We start from the raw sequence: 17,483 nt of genomic DNA on the forward strand, positions 1-17,483 counted from the left end.
TACCTGGCCCTGAAGATACAGTTGTTTGCAGCAAGTTCATTCCTGCATCTGCTCTTGCCAGGAGGGACTGCCAAATTTGTGTCAGTTACCTATTTCTTTTTTAGACTGTGCGTTTATTTAGTTTAAAGATACAAAATGTATTGTTTAAACTGCAATTAAACTGTCAGGAAATATCACAGTCAATTAAACAATTTATATCATCATTCTCTATTTGACACAAAAATACAGAAGCATTACTACACTGTGAAATGTACTTTCAAAAGTGTTCCCAAGTCCCATGAAATAAATAGTACAAAGAAAATATGTTAAAAACCAACACAAGTTAGGAAAGTTTGGTATCATCAGAAGACTGATGGAAAACAAAGATAAGCCGATGGGTATGGATGTTAAAATATATTCATCAGGAATGGCCACTGAACCATACAGAGTCACCTTAGATAGATAGATAGATAGATAGATAGATAGATAGATAGATAGATAGATAGATAGATAGATAGATAGATAGATAGATAGATAGATAGATAGATAGATAGATAGATACTTTACCCATCGTCACATTTTTATGTAACTGAGAACATGTCATTGATCTCATTGATCATGTCATTGATCAGTAAGTTTAATGTAATTGTTTACTATATTTTAGAAAGTTCCCTTGTGTTTCACCACACATTTATTAGTGTCCTTTGGAATCCATCCATCCATCCATTTTCCAACCCGCTGAATCTGAACACAGGGTCACGGGGGTCTGCTGGAGCCAATCCCAGCCAACACAGGGCACAAGGCAGGAACCAATCCCGGGCAGGGTGCCAACCCACCGCAGGACCCTTTGGAATCCCTTCTCTTAATTATTTCATTGTTTCATTCTGTTTCAAACATTCTCTTAATTTTGTCTCATCTCATTTTTCTGCCTTTCTCCCTCCTCCTGTCATCTTCAGTTCTGCACATATAGCACATTATATAGGCCGTAAGTTGTTTCCATTATGTCCAAGTACCTTTTCACCCTTCTCACCCACATGCTGTCTGGGTTTTTCACTATGCTTTCTCTGAGTTATGTTTATTTCTGTTTTGTACCTTTTCAATATTCCCCAACCTTGAAAGTATAAAAAAGTGAAAGTATTTGAAAGGTGTTTGGCTAAAATATTGCATCAACTTAGCTGTTAGTTAACAAAAACAAGTCTGATGCATTAAGCAGCCTCCTCTTGTCTGTCAAACTTCTCATGTTTCCTCTGTTCTCTCCTACAGTTATATTTCACTACAAACCTCATAAATACATGTAGTGTTTTTATTACTATTTCTCTGCCTAAATATCCTTAATTCTTTGGTCTGTTTCCTGCTCTAATTTATTTTACTGTGTAGATTTCCTTTGTTCTTCTGCTCTTCGCTATGTCTTGTTCTCATAAAGAAGATGTAGCAACTCTGCACTCACAGCAACATAAGTAGTTCTGCATTATTCCTTAATATTTGATTTTATACTATTTTAACAATTTCGAAGCTTAAATGTCTTCACTCATGATTTTCATGCTCAGGTATAATGCTCTGTAACAATACAATGCTGCTTTGCTATACTGTATTCCATTTTCAGTCTCCTCTGTCTTTCATTGTTCTGATTCTCTCTAGGCTCTGAAATATTATTCTCTAACCATTATGGCTCCGCTCTGTATCTTATAACATTGTTACACTTTACTCCATTTACTCTGTTCTGTTCTTATAGATTCCTCTTACACCTCTGATTTTCTGATTGCCTTTTGCTGCTGTAATATTCTTTAAGGCCCAATCTGTTCTTCCCTTAATAACTAAGTTTGCACTGTGTACCCAGTAGGTGTCTAGTGCTGTTCCTACAGTACTTGATGATTTGTCCTATGTGTTCCTATAAAGTTATCCTGCATTCTCCTCTTCCCTAATGTCCTCTTCATCTTTTGATGCTCTACTACTCTAAACTCTAAAGCCACTATACTCCAAACATTCCCATCACATCTGTAAAATTCAGTTCCACAAACACTGCATTGGCCTTGTATTGTTCTCAGATAGTAATTTTACAGTAATTTTTGTTTTCCTGCTTTGGCTCAGTATATTTTTCACCACTGTCTCTAGATTCTATTCTCCTTACCTCTCGTATCATATACCCTTACAGAATGGCTACTTCACAGACAATTTCTTTGCTCATATTTTCTTCTCTCATTCTTATTCCAATGTCACATTTTGATTTTATCTGTTATGCGTTGTTCCTCATGCTGTTCACATTTTCCTAAGAAGCCTTATACTCATTACAAGTGCTAACTGAGGTTTTTATGCACCTTTTCTATGACTTGTTCTTTACTTCTTAGAATTACTGGACACAGTCTAGCTAGTGGTATTTATATCAAATCACTTTTTTAAAGTTTCTTTTACAGGGTCATAGGAAGGTGAAGGCTGCTGTATTGTAACTGATAGAAACACAATGATAAAAATTGATATTGTAACACCGTGAAGGCATTAACTATGTTCCACCAAATTTAGCATGCACAATGATTACTGTATATCCATTTGACAAACAAATCCTTAATTGAAATTTAGTTAAATACCAAACATTCTGCACCTTTCTCCTCAATGCCTACAAGGCATGCAAGAGCACTATGTCAACAGCTGATGGAGAAAGCAAATAAGTGACAGGCATGATGATGACACATCTTACAGAAAGGATGAGGAGCGAATTGGAAAGAATATCTCCACTGTGAAATGTGGCACCAGTGAGTAGTTGAAAAGATAAAGACTTGTAGAACCCAGGCAGGACTACAGAGAGGGATAATTGACAGGGAAGATCAAAACAAACACACCGTGATTACAAACTACAGCACAACAGCCATGTAAATATGTTCTGTGCCAGCTTAAAGTGTCACAATACAAAATATTAACTGCTGTATACATGACACTAACCCACACTTTCAGTCTCATTGATACCTCATCACATTCAGCAAAGATTTCTTTTGTCATCAAAAAAGACAGAAGTGAGTAGCACAGTGTCACAGATTCATCTTTGATGATGAGCCACATTTCTGCTAAGTGATTGACATATTCAGTCAACAGAAATCCTAGAGAAAGGAAGGGCTCTTCCAAAGATTATTGTTAAAAACAATATTTCACCTACTGTACATCTGGCACAATGGTGTGAGGTGTTAGAGTAAATGGTAGGGAAGCACAGTTGGTTTTTACTGAGGGTGGCATATGTTCTCAGCAGCATGTCTAATGGGTGATTGACTGTGATGTCATCCCCTTCATGTGCACCATCAAAACCTGTGCTTTCTAAAATACTACCAGCATTATTAGAAGGGTCTTCAAAACATCATAGCTACCGAATCGCTTGATACTCCCCCTAAACTAAATCACTCAAGTGCGTATGGGACACTTTTGGAAGACCCCCAGTTGAACCCCTTACCCAGCCGCAAACGTTCAACTTACCAGGGACAGGAATACAATGTTGAGAGTCATTAACTCATTGTTGACAATCGCCACAAGTGTGCTACTGTAGTAATGGTGGATATACTATTTACTGAAATTTTGTAAGCAAACTTTATAAATTTAATGACTTGCTTAAACTATAGGCTATAAAATTCACCCGAGTGTGTGTTTGCCCTGACTTGGACTGGCTTCCCTAAAACTCTTGCCCTAGATAAGTGAGTTAAGAAAATGGATGGATGGATAGATGGATAACCACTACATACCATCAGAGATGGGAGTAGATTCATACCTGGTGGTATGGATCATGGACTATCTTACAAACAGACATCAGTATGTGCGTCTCAGGAACTGCAGGTCTGACATTGTGGTCAGCAACACAGGAGCGCCGCAGGGGACTGTACTTTCTCCGGTCCTGTTCAGCCTATATACATCGGACTTCCAATACAACTCGGAGTCCTGCCACGTGCAAAAGTTCGCTGACGACACTGCTATCGTGGGCTGCATCAGGAATGGGCAGGAAGAGGAGTATAGGAACCTAATCAAGGACTTTGTTAAATGGTGTGACTCAAACAACCTACAACTGAACAACAGCAAAACCAAGGAGCTGGTGGTAGATTTTAGGAGGACCAGACCCCTCATGGACCGCGTAATCATCAGAGGTGACTGTGTGCAGAAGGTGCAAACCTATAAATACCTGGGAGTGCAGCTGGATGATGAATTGGACTGGACTGCCAATACTGATGCTCTGTGTAAGAAAGGACAGAGCTGACTACACTTCCTTAGAAGGCTGGCATCCTTCAACATCTGCAATAAGATGCTACAGATGTTCTATTAGACGGTTGTGGCGAGTGCCCTCTTCTACACAGTGCTGTGCTGGGGAAGCAGCATAAAGAAGTGGGATGCCTCACTCCTGGACAAACTGGTGAGGAAGGCAGGCTCTATTGTAGGCACGGAGCTGGATCGTTTGACATTCGTGGCAGAGTGATGGGCACTGAGCAGGCCCCTGTCAATAATGGATAATCCACTGCATCCACTAAACAGTATCATCTCCAGACAGAGGAGCAGCTTCAGTGACAGATTGCTGTCAATGTTCTGCTCCACTGACAGACTGAGGAGATCGTTCCTCCCCCACACTATGCGACTCTTCAATTCCACCCAATGGGGTAAACGTTAAAATTATACAAAGTTATTGTCTGTCTGTATACCTGCATTGTTATCACTCTTTAATTTAATAATTTAATATTGTTCTTTATCAGTATGCTGCTGCTGGAGTATGTGAATTTCCCCTTGGGATTAATAAAGTATCTATCTATCTATCTATCTATCTATCTATCTATCTATCTATCTATCTATCTATCTATCTATCTATCTATCTATCTATCTATCTATCTATCTATCTATCTATCTATCTATCTATCTATCTATCTATCTATCATTTTTTCAAAATGTGGTGGAAATCAGAAGAAACTTTCAAGATGTTGTAATTTCAATTTTTAGCAATATAGAATAATAAATATTCTCACAACCATTTAACTTAATTCATGGCCTTCCTTAATGGCACTAGATAAGAGGGCAAGAACCATCCCAGAACAAGGGCCTAGTCTATCATGGGGTGCGCAATTCCTAACAATCCATAATAACCCACACTCTAGGCACTAATATGCATCACCGATCCCTCTAGCATGTGGGAGGAAGATAAATTTATCAGGAGAAAAACAGGGAAAATAAGCAAATTCAAAACGAAACAACAAAAAGCAAAATTAGGGAATCCAAAAAGCAGAATTGCTAACAACTGTGCCATTTATTGAAGAAACAAGTCATAGTAAATATAAAGTGAATGGGCCAAATAAATGTGTTACAATTAATTCAACACAGAAAAATAGAACATAATTGCCTCTAATCTCAATCTTTTTATATGAGGAACCGGGACTCTCACAACGATACAATAGGAAGTTGCCAAAGAAAGTTGTGAGGCTGCTGCTTACACTGATACAGACCTGGATTTTTCCCTTATAAACTCATTATTCCATACACCTATATCTCTCTTATTTACGGCTGCTTGTTTTCATTTCTCTCACTTTTATACTTCCTATTTATCTGAATCAGTATTTTTCAGACTTTTACTGCTGTGAGTAATTAGCATGTATATCCTACTTTATAAACTTTATTAACTTTATAAAGTCAATTTAAATTCCTAACACTCTCCTTAACGTTTATACTGTCCTTGACCCAAGCAGTAACTCCTAAGCCTTCTCTCCTTAGCTTTTATTCCTGCTGTCCTTTTTTACCTTTCTCTGCCTTGCCCCTGCCCTGTCCCTGTACACCACTGTTACTTTCCATGGTCCATTCTCCCCTGCCTCTCAGTCCCTGTTTGCCCAGTTTATATTAATTTCTACATTTTCTCATATTGTTACTTCTCTTCCAAATGTTAAATGCCCTGCAGCTTTCTAAATTATTTGTACCTTTTCCCAAACAGAAGTTGTTATTATTTTTTAATAATAGAGCATTGCCAACGGGCACAGGATCACGCCTAAATAAAATTGCTGGTGCAGGAAAACACTAAACTTTAAGTGAGCAATACAAGGTGAGTACCTCCTTTTGTGGTTTTTGGCAAGAGAACAAAAATCAGATTATTTTGATGCCATTTACGCACCTCGGCCACAAACTGCAGAGTAATCATTCATCTTGCTAGCAGGGGTATGGTGCCCAGCCATGTCACTTTTAAGCAATATACTAAATCGAAAAAGAAAAACCTGTTTCAGTCTAACAAAGAACCCCACCTCCACTTGTGATTGGACACCACGTTCTGTTTCATGGCCATAGGCAAATATTGTTTATGTGTACAATTATTTAAACATTTTACTGGTAATTTTTTTTACAAATCATAAGTGCACTGAGCAAGTGTCCACATGTTTTTACAATCAGAGGAATCATAGGTTAAATGATTTGTTCAGGTACCACAGTAGGTCTGTGGGGCAATTGAATATAGCAGTTTACAGTTTAACACATTTGTGGTAAGAGGTCACATTGCCTATTCCTATGATCATTGGTATTATTCTGAATATGTGTGTTAATCAGCCAGTGTGCTTTCAGTGCATCACTAGATTTATATATATAAATTGGTAAATTAAATATATAAATATAAAATACAAACTGGTGGTCCTGGAGGGCTGCAGTAACTACAGATTTTCATACATATTTTCTATAATTTTACTTACTTTTTGATCATTTTTTTTCCTTAATCATCAACTAAACAATAAACAGATCCATCCATTTTTAAAATGTCCAGAAAATATAATTAAAATATAAAATTAACAGCAAGAACTAGCTTGTAATAACTAAATTGTTTTGAGCAAAAATGGTTGCCTTCAGGAGTTATGTTTGTATCCCCTAAGTTAGCTGTTGGCTCACTGCGCATCTTATTAAGGAAAAGAGAAACAATTAAGGGTTCTGAATCTTAAAAATGAAGTTAAATTACTTTTTTTTAGCAGCAGTAATAGATTACTAATTAGGAAAGTTGCCAAACCAAAAACCTGCCGTCACTGAAGCCCTCCAGGATCTACGTTTGACACTACTAGTAGCATATATTGTGCCAACCCAGTAGTGCGAGAGACACTTAAGGCAATGCTAGTGGTAGTTAGCTCTTTAAAGGACCATTGGTTTCTTCTGCAGCTGGACTCTCATCTCTTGTCTTGTGTAGTTCCATGTGCTCCTGGCTGCTTCATTCCTGTGCCTGTACATACATGCCATCAGTCTCGCCCACTTCACTCACCCAGGGTCAGAGGCAACCTGTCTCCCACACTATCCCCCAATCCCAAGGCCACAAGCTCACGGAGGACTACGCAGCTAGGGTAAAGGATTTTAGAAGCAGGGACAGACAGTTAAAGTGCATTGTCTGCACACCCTGTCCAAGTTCTCAGGAGATGCTTTAATGGCCGGCTTCTCCAGGTATCTCTGCCCCCTCTGTCAGTCCTCATCCACCTGCTGAGGTCTGGAAGCAGGGTGCTACACTGTACATGCCAGCAACATGAATTAATTAATGATTTTATTAGTTTCCATTCATCTCTCAGGTTTACAGACATCATTTCCAACACAACTCCACCATTTTTAGATATTAGTCTTTCTATCAATTTCCCCGGATTAATAATCCCTCTCTATTCCAGGCCAACTGACTCACACACTGCAAAAAATGAAATCTTAACAAGCCAGACAATCTTGAAAATAAATAATAGATCTTGTTTTTTTTTTATTTTAAGAATAACTGACTTGAGTAGATTTGTATGTGTAAGATATCTAATCTCATTTTTAGAAAATTTAACAAGTTAACAAGTTAAACTTTCTCACTATATTGGCAGATAATTTTGCTTGATTCTAAAACCTTTTTCTTGTTTTTTATTTATTTTTTTCTCATTTTTTCACACTGATTTTTTGCAGTGCACAGTTATATCCTCTGCAGCTCCTTCCATCCCTGGCAAACTAAAAAATCTCTACCACTTTCACAGTTCCTCAGACTCAGTTCTTAATGCAGTGATGAGGTTTATTTCTGAAATTAAGCATTCAGAATAAGGAGTTTCTTCAATGATAGAGGATACCTTCTCATATTATGGACAGGGCCTTCAATCAAGCCAGGAGTCAACCTCATAACATCCACTCCCAGATCATTGAGGTTCTCCAATTCCACCCTAACACTCTATCTCTTCCACAGGTAATCAAACAAAATTTCCCCATTTCGCAAACCAAACATTCCACAGAAGCATTTTTTCCTAGCTCTCCCTTGACTGCAATCCATTGATCAACTAACCTATTGAAACTTCTCGTTTCCAGCTCACTGTACAGAGAACAGCCATATTCCTCACCAAGCACTATGGGCTGTAACATTTGCCACTGTGACTTGCAAATATGTCACCAACAAAATCCTCGTATTTGGTCCTTGTTTCAATATTAAGCAATGAACAATTTCAAGTGTAACATTTCTATTTACTGCATTTCTTGTAGGATTTGTCCATCCATCAACATATGAGAAACAAGGAAATAACTAGTAGAACCTTTCAAGGGACATGTTTGAGCCATTAAAGTCAAAGAACTTACAAAGTGTACTGTAGAACATTTCACATATCATAATTGTGGCCACACTGATCTCTCTGTGTTCTTTCACATGGCTTAAATGACTCCTTTAAAAGAAAAGCAGAAGAAGAAGCTAAGCTCATTCTCAGCCTGGGAACACATATTTCTCCAGGTCTTATTTTTGACTTTTAATCTTTCTCTTCATCTTCTCTAATGGCAGCTTTTTCTCACCCACTCTCACCTTTTCTCCTTTCAACTGCATTTACTTTGTTCCTTCCTTTTCCCTACCTTTTTGTTTTTTGATTTTCTTTTGCAGCGCAGAGTCCCACACTAGCTCCTACTGTATATATACAGTGTGTGTGTTATTGTATGGTGATATATATTCATTGTCTTTCTTTATTGTGTGCTGTTGGTATTGAATTACTGTCAGTATTCTCTGGGAGGCATACAAGTAAGAATGCCATTGAACTATGTAGACATGTCTATAAAAATTAACTCAAAACATTAGCAACACCAATAGGTACACTAATAATTAGACCAGAAGTAGAAACAGAGGGTCTCAAATGGCACTTTCCACTCACACCAGGAACCAAAGGAGGTTGATAACTGTTTTCCTAAGATAACTTTCAATAACAAAAAAAAAAGGCCGAAAAAAACATTATTACGGCTCATAAGGACCTGTATTTGCATACTAACCACATGAAAGCTATGGAGGAAATTGCTAAGGTGACAACTGCAAAAGTTCATCTTTTGTCACCACGTTATCTCATGTGGCCATATTTTGCATAAAAGAAGACGTTACAACAACAAAAGTATGCGCGTTCAGTACTGCGACGCTTGACTACTTTGTGACTAGCATCTGTATGACGTCACGGTCAGAAACCACTCAGAAACCGCGTTCTCACCAGGGCCTCGTTCAATATGTTCCCACGGAACTTCACTGGTCGCTACTCAGAGAAGGTCGACCGAAAACTTTCATGCATAACTTGCCTTCGAAAAAACGAACTTTTGTGCGACACAGGCCAACAATTAAAAGGTGCGGGAAGAATTTTTAACCGTATTCCTTTCTATTTTTCTTACTTTTGTGATGTTAAGTGATCAGTAACTGCTAAAGGTGTGTTTTCATTACAGTGTGTAACATTAACATTTTTGAATGCATTAAATTCAAGTTCGAAGGGACCGGAGCCTACCCATGCACATCAGGCGAAGGAGAGGAACCAATTGAGGAAGGGAGCGCCAGTCCACCTCATTGCACTCAGTGACACATAACCCAATGGAAGATTTATATTCGTCAGTTAACCAAATATGCGCATATCTTTGGAACCTGATAATACATTTAGGAAAACGTTAAGTAGATGGAAAAAAGCAAAGCAAACGCGAAGATAAACTCTACCCAGGCAGCGTGCGGGTCTAAGAATTCAACCCCAGGACGCTGAATCCGTGAGGCTAATGCGCTATCCACTGCTACAACACGCAAATGCGAAAGGAGAAATAAATACTGTCCTTGCATATGAGTTTAAAGAATACTACAGTTTTTTTCTTTCCCCTTCTCAATAGCTTCACTTTTTTTCGTCTCTTTCTAGTTTTCTAACTGACCAGCCCTCTGCCTCGCAGGCTCCTAAATTCCAGTCAGTACTTCTCGCCTCTTCTCTGTCTCAACATGCCGCTTTGCACCAGCAGAATTTGCCCCCAGCTCTCCGTGTCCTCGTTTTTTTGGCTGCGCTTAAAGAGGCAACATTCATTTTAAGACGATGCTGAGGCATTCGGTTTAGGAAGACTTCCAGGGGTGAGCGGGTCAGACCACCTGTCCGTCCTAGGTGAACGTCTGACAGACATAACGTCAATGTCTTTTACAAGTGTGCATATCAGCGGGGGTCGTTGTTCATAAAATTGCATTTATCACACTTTAAGAAGTTAAGGTTGAATGAGATTTAAAACAAATAAAACAGATAAATTGGAAAAAAAATGATGTAAGTGTTTGGAATACTGTAATGATTATTTAAAACAATAAATAAGTCAGGTTAAACGTTACTGTAAAGACCCAGGCATAATGCTGTGTATTAAAGCCAGTTCTGTAGTTCAAAGCGTCTGCGGTCTCAGCTTTCAATTGTGGCCACCATTTGAGGCGTGTAAATTACAAGTTATAAATAAAACAGCAAGCATTTGATCTTGGTCACTTGGTTACAAACACAGTAACTCTGCATATATGTTATATTTTGAATGAAACAGACAATATATTTATTGCCTAAACAAACCTTTATTTACCCTGTACTGAATTTGATCCTGGTGCTCTGGAGGTAGGCTACAGTTCCTAACTGCCCTGTAATGGAAGAAACAGGTAGAAAACTGAATGCATGGACTCAAAATCAACATTTGAAAAAGATAAACAAAAATATACTTTAGTCTTCCAGACATAGGCTTCCCCTAACACATCATTCATCCTATCTCTGGACTTGCTTTCTGCTTGCTTGCTAACTCCACTATTCTAGGACAAACTTGTGATGTGACATTTGTGACACAACCCACCTCATCTGGTGTTTATACCTGTGCCAGCTCATGAAAGTAACAAGAGGTTAGGAAACTCTGTCTACCTGCTTATTTAAACCTACTTTACTTGTTGTCATTCTGACACCCATTTTTGCTCAATATGATGCAATTCTTTCACAATTGGAGCTCTGGTTGTTTAAGCTGCTTAGAGTCACACAATGACTAAGTAATGGGGATTGAACTGATATTATTGTGGCACACAGTCCACTAGGTAACACTCCTTAACAACCATATGGGAATTTTTATACCTTTTCATTCTTTTTTTATATACTGAAGCACACATTGTTCTGGGGCACAGACACAAATATTTTAGTATCATATTATTGCCATGAATCCATGTTGCTTACTTGGGGGGTTAGCCTGACTGGATCAGATAAAAGGCAGTGATAAGCTTGGGAAGGGTCGGAATTCAGATTTTATTACACATGAATATTTAATAACAAATTATATTCTATTTTATGTAGTTTTAACCCTAATAGTTTTCAAATGACTTTTTAAAAAGTAAAAAAAAAGGATTAAAATGAATTTGTGGAATTCAAGGCAGCAATCAAACAAGGCAAGGGTAGAGTTGCCAATTAACCTAAAATGCAAGCCTTTGATTTGAAAACAAGACTACATGAGGTAAAAAAAAACATTCAATACACAAAGAAACTCAAACAACCTCTGCAAGGGCAGTGCCCAGGCTAGGATTTTAAGACAGGATTCTGGAACTGTTAGGTAGCAATGCTTTATTGGTATGACATGAAAATAATACAATAAATTAGAAAAGTGACACATATGTTACAAATGTAGTTTTTCTTAAATTTTTGCAGACCTGCTATAGTTTCCTCCATTTTCAAAGTTCCCTTTGAAGGTGTAGGAAACTGTACTCACTGACACCTTGACTTTCTTTTCAGTTTCTCTTATGGAAAGATTTACACTTTTCAGGGTTATAATGGCCTGTCTGTCTGTCTCTCTGTCTTCCTTTATTAATTTGCTTGTTTCTTGCTATTATGATGGCAATATACAGTACAGTGCAATATTTTCCGAATAATGATTCAGAGAGTGTAGCATCACAGTTTGCTCCAACACTGCTATCATTCAGTCAGATAGTTTGTAAGTAATTCTCAAAAGTTGCTGGTACATGAATGAACACTGACTTCTAGTTTGATTGTTTCATAAATAGCTTATGGGATGTAAGGGACAGGAGTTTGCATGCCAGAGAGGAAATGGCGTCATATGTCCTACTGGGTGTCCTACTGCATTCTGGAGTGTTAAAAGGAAGGGAAGTCATATTCTAACCCTAACCTGCAAAGAACTCGCCAGGCACATGCGTTTGACTATATATATATATATATATATATATATATATATATATATATATATATATATATATATATATATATATATATATATATATATATATATATATATATATATATATATAGTGTGTATTTACATTTGGGGCGGCGCAGTGGTAGCGCTGCTGCCTCGCAGTTAGGAGACCTGGGTTCACTTCCCAGGTCCTCCCTGCGTGGAGTTTGCATGTTCTCCCCATGTCTGTGTGGGTTTCCTTCGGGTGCTCCGGTTTCCTCCCACAGTCCAGACATGCAGGTAAGGTGGATTGGCAATTCTGAAATTGGCCCTAGTGTGTGCTTGGTGCATGGGTGTGTGTCCTGCGGTGGGTTGGCACCCTGCCTGGGATTGGTTCCTGCCTTGCACCCTGTTTTGGCAGGGATTGGCTCCAGCAGACCCCTGTGACCCTGTGTTTGGATTCAGCAGGTTGGAAAATGGATGGATGGATTTACATTTGATTCAACAAGGTCACTTGGCACTTTTAAAAAACACTCATGCTCATTCATACTGAACTAATTTAGAGTTACCAAGTACTAAGAAACTAACCATTGATGTCTTGGAAATCTTTGGGATAACAGAGGATTTTTTTATACAATATGAATCTGAAATCTGCATCTGCTATGTGGCATTTGCATTTTATCATTCTGCCTGTTTGTACAATAGTATATATATACCTGAAGAAGAAAAGGGCAAGCCATTCCTCAGGACAGGAAAGGACAGCCACCCTGGGTTACATTGGGGCCACGGGCATGGGACTGTAACGCTCAAGCCTTTTGGGTTATGTGGCCACCACCAGGGGCTGCTAGGATAACTCCGGAGCTGTTGTCTGCAGTACTTCAGCCTCAACCGGAAGTGATGCCTGAAGAGGAGCCAGATTTAAAATGCAGACGGGGCTTAATTGAGGAGTACCTGGAGTACTTCCAGGTGTGGTATAAAAGGGACCGCCTCACTCCACTTGGGGAGCCGAAGAGGAAGAGGATGGAGCTTGCAGGAGAAGAGTGGAGGCAGTGAAGAAAAGGAAAGAAGGATAAAAGATAACGACTGATTTTAAAGATGCATTAAACCTTAAAGATATGTATGTTAATTATTGATTATTAGCTTGTCCAGAATAAATAATTGTTGGTGTGCTATGGGTGAGCCTCACGATAGGCTAGTGCTCCACCCAGTTTTGACTCACAACCTGTGCCAAATGCTACTGAGATAGGCTTGCTGCAGTCCTTAAAAGGATAAGCTGGCTAGAAAATGGATAAATTGATAGACATTTCAAGTTAGTATTTAGTAAACAGACGGGATTTGATTAAATGTAGTTCTGCATATTATCATACTAACATTATTTCCTTTTTCCCCTGAAATATTTTAGCTCTGTTTTATCAGATTTCTTTCATATAGGTTTTGATTATTGTGTGTAACTCTGTAGTGATTTGGCTGCACAATCGTCTTGTAGAACTAAGATCCTGGATGGTTGACAAGTGTCTCGATCTTAATCAAAATAAAACAGAAATGCTAATAGCTGGTCCTCTTGTCAAAGTTTAAAGCTCAATAGCTGGTCCTCCTTGGTACTTTCATGGACTTGCAAATGTTTGGAATCTTGGGGTTATTTCTGATTGTAATGTATCTTTAAAGAAACAGATCAATTCTGTGGTCTACAGTTGCTTTTTCCAGCTTTGTCTTTTATCCAAGGTTAAGCCTTTTTTTTTATCTCCTAGGGATCTTGAGAAAGTTACTCATGCTTTCGTCTTTTCTTGGCTTGATTACAGCAACTCGTTGTATTCTGAAATCATCAAATCCCTGATATGCAAGTTGCAGTTGGTGCAGAATGCTGTAGAATGCTGTTGCCCGTTTTTTTTGGTTGGGGCAAGAATGTTTGATTCTGTATCTCCAATTTTAGCCTCTTTATACTGGCTGCCTGTAAGTTCCAGAATCGATTTAAAAATGTTGCTGCTGTCTTTTAAATCAATACATGGGTTTGCTCCCACCTATATATCTCAATTGTGTGTTATACACCAGCCATCCAGAGAACTCATATCTACCAGTCAGTTGTCTCTTTTTGTCGCTCGTACTAAGTGTAAAACTAAGGGGGACAGGACTTCTACTGCTTCTGCACTTCATCTGTGGAATTCTTTACCTAATTACATTAAGGAGTCACCTTCAGTTGAACTGTTTAAAACTAGACCGAAGATGCATTTCTATTCTCCAGCTCATCTTCAGTGATACTGATGGTTCCTTCCTCTTAGTCATTTTTTTTTTAAAATTTACTGCTGGTTTGTATTGTGTTTTATTGTATTTTATTCTATTTATTTTACTTATGTTTATTGTATGTTTTATTATGAAATACTTTGGATACTGCATTACTGATGTTATTTTAAATGTGATCTATGGATAAATTGACATTGATACTGAGATTGTATAATGCTGGGTTTATAAGTGGATGTGCTTCATAAGACTGCAACTACTATTGCCTACGTATGCAGTTATTATATTTGTAGTAGTGAATGATTAATATAAATTCCACCAGAGATGTAGCTCATCAATCCATCCATACATCCATTTTTAGATTTGTTTAGATTAATGGGCAGTCACCAAATATCCCTGTAGTATTAGGTGCAAAGCAGGAACCAAACCAGGAGGCTTATCTGGTATTGAAATGGGAAGAGAAGACAATGGATGTATGAAGATCTGTGATGATCTAGAAGGAGCATAACCTGGAAATGAATCCCAACTTGGAGCCAGTAGGAAAAGATGCAGATCTCACCTGCTGGAAGAAACAAATAAGAAAGACATGCATTGGCATGGGATAAAGAGTGTTCAGAGACCTCCCTTTCAGATGGACCATTGCTGGCATGCAAGAATTCATTATTCTTTTACCTTCCTCCATGCCCTCTATATAAAGGTGAATCATGCTTTTTAGGGACTGCCCCATTCATAGCACTTAATTGATTGTGTACCTAACAGTATTAAGAGTTGTAAACAGTTTAACGAGCTAAGCATTCATTATCTTAGTAGGCTCGATCCGGGAAAATGTTGGGGTCACTATGGGAAAAACCTGCTGGTCATTTAGTAACATTGAAAGGGTCCATGTTGCATAACCCATTTCTTTGAACAATTATCTAGAGCCACCAGGGGGCAGCAGTATGACCGGATTGCAGGTGTTTTCCCAGAGGGAAATAATAATGGGGTACATTCCAGCAAAGGTCAACTGAGCTTGAAACCAGAATGATGCAGACCTCATCTTGTGGAAGAAACAAGCAAGAAGGACATACGTGAGAGTGGGATGAAGACTATCCTGAGACAGATTGGTCATGGAGGACGGGCAAAAACGTTTCTCGTGTCCCTCATGTAAAGATGAATCAAACCTTCTACAGTATATCACATATCTGCTCAGCTTTAGGTTCACATTTTTTCACGTGACTATGTGTTGGTACTTACGCATGTGTGTAACGATCTACAAACTAGTTTATGTATGCCATGGCAAGCATGGGTACAGGTATGTGGGACTGCATCTTTTGTAGACTTTGTATGTGTATGAAGCGTCTCCCCCAGGATGGGGACTTGAAGTGCTGCACTTAGGTCTGTCTTCTCGTGATTCCTTAACTTTACACTGCGAGATCGGTAAATGGACAAATTGATGACACATATTTAAAGCCGTAGAGGGTAGTATATAAGAATGTCGACTGGTATCAGATCCATATTAAATCCGTTTATTTATTTCCAATTTTCCTGACCATTATATATTCCTCACAAAATTTTGAACCTAGCACCATGAAGCAGACTGATGTCTCATCCAGGGATTATTCCTGCCTTACATCCGATTCTTCCAGTATAAGCCCAGTTCCCCATCCGTGAACATTCCAGCCGTGTTCTATATTGCGTCTAACCTGTTCACACGGGTAGTTCCTATTATATAAATGTATGTAAATGAAAATGCACGTTTTTAAATCAGTAAGCTACTAATTAATTGTATCCGTCTAGTTGTATGAAGGAGCACAAATTTATCTTATTTTTTATTAACAGATACGTGTAGCTAAACGAGTACCCTGTACACAGCCAGATAAACAGAACAACACATCAAACATACGAAATATGTTTGCATGCAAATATATCTGGGGGTTCAGGTTAAGCTTTTTTAATAACATTCTCAGTTTTTATAAAGATTGTGGAAAAGAATGTCAAGATGGCACAAAAATCTCAAATTAATTTAATTCTTTTTGACTGCACTAACACGGGGTCTAGGCGTGTAGAATTAAGTGGATTAAAAAGTAATTTGGAGTTGATTTGTGTTTAAAAGGCTCTCTTAACAGGATTTGGGATTAATCTGGTTTTTCACGCGTGAATGGACGCAGGGTAACAGTTTACAAACTGTTACATTTCGGATTAGAGTCGGGAAAAGACTCTGCGAGCAAAGAGGATTCAATAAACGCAGAAACAAAAAGACGATTTCCTAAACTCTTGGTTTGGTAACTTTTAATCTTCTTGAGAAGGTTTCCCTCCTGCTTTATTTCTTTTTCAAGGGAAACTGCTCATTTGTTGTGACCTTTTAGTAGTTAAAGCTTTGGTAAGCTCTGTTTTTATGGCCAATTGTGGAAGATTTCTACTTCCAATTTTATATTTTCACTATAACCGTCTTTAAAATGTGGAAACATTAAGTGTAAAAATCGTATGTGTTATAATGTGTTAAACAACAATTTCACCAGGAGAATGTTTCAAAAATTTTTATTATTATTTATTTCAAGGACATTGGCCCCACCTGCAGGATTCATCTGGAATTGCAGCTTGGATAGTGAAATTATAGACAAGGAATCGCAATACATTGCAGTTATTCGTTTTTAATTATATCACATTATAGTCACGCGCTCCACTAATAAAGTATCGTTAAATGTCTACGACAATGCCAGCTTTAGAAGCAATGAGTGTTCTGCTTTGATTACTTGTTATTAATTGACAGAACGTTTTCACACTGTCGTATAATGCTGTTTGGATGTCTTATGTTCACCGGCCTCCATTATCTTTTATTATTAAGTTTTCATAAAATTGTATGCATAAAGTAATACTTGCCTGTCCACAATCTTCTCCAAAGATATCTGTATATCTACCTTTTACGATCT

This window comes from Erpetoichthys calabaricus, chromosome 3 (assembly GCF_900747795.2).
Source record: "Erpetoichthys calabaricus chromosome 3, fErpCal1.3, whole genome shotgun sequence".
Lineage (NCBI taxonomy): Eukaryota > Metazoa > Chordata > Cladistia > Polypteriformes > Polypteridae > Erpetoichthys > Erpetoichthys calabaricus.